A 1,097-nucleotide genomic window follows, 5' to 3' on the forward strand; every position below is an offset into this window, starting at 1 on the left:
TATATATATATATATATGTACACGCATACAAGCGTATGTACGTACTACTTAATCATACATACATACATTGCAATACAAGAATCGGAGATTGCTACAAAATACCTAATAAACAAGAGACATAAAAATCATTGGAGCCCCAAGAAGCAACCGAAAACGTCGATTATGTCACATTTCTGTGGAAGACATCACTCATGTAATCAGCCTGCCACTGTGACAGGATGTTTTTGCTAAAGCAATATACAATGCCATCGGAAAACACGACTATCACTGAATATAAACATTAACACAAAGATTATTTGTGGAACATTCCAATGAAAACTTCTGTCAAGTGCAAATAACAGACCGTGTAACGTTGTTTGTGGGTGATAAGAGGATAGATGGACCGTCAAAGAGACCAGCTGCACTGCTGATATGAAATATCTCTTTGAAAAGCCAAAAGACAGAGGATAGGTACAGGTAACAATTTCGAAGCCTTCAGTTTCCATACCCAGATTATAATTTCATAATTATACCAATAATAACTGGTGCACTTGGTTTTGTGAGTAAATACCTCAGTGATAATATGGAAGAGGTGAGGTTTCAGAAAAGAAAAGAAATCAACCAGCTGATACGCATATCGCGAATACAATCTGCAAGACTTCACTCAAGATTATCATGTTATATCGTTTTTTATTTACATTCCAACGACAGAGCTTTGTATCTTTGTTAGAAACCAGTTCCTTCCTTACAGTTAAACTTCAAATAATTAGAAATACATACATACAATCATATATATATACATACATACATAATCTAGATTGCAGGTTCATATTCATACCTGTAATTATTGCGGCCCTGGGATATGTAACGCATTGCCTAAATAACAATTTTGAGAAATTAGGCTTCTCAAAACCAGAAAGGAGAATGCTAATTCGAAGACAACAGATCCAATCCATCATTGGAACTGTAAAGATCTGTAAAACTTACCAGAAGTTTATCATTTAAATATATATGAGCATGTCTAGATATGTAACTATATACATGAGAATACATACACAAAGCAAAATACAAATTTACACATATACATACATACAAACAAAAATACCTTGTTGTTGATG

This window comes from Octopus bimaculoides, chromosome 24 (genome assembly GCF_001194135.2).
Source record: "Octopus bimaculoides isolate UCB-OBI-ISO-001 chromosome 24, ASM119413v2, whole genome shotgun sequence".
Classification (NCBI taxonomy): Eukaryota; Metazoa; Mollusca; class Cephalopoda; order Octopoda; family Octopodidae; genus Octopus; species Octopus bimaculoides.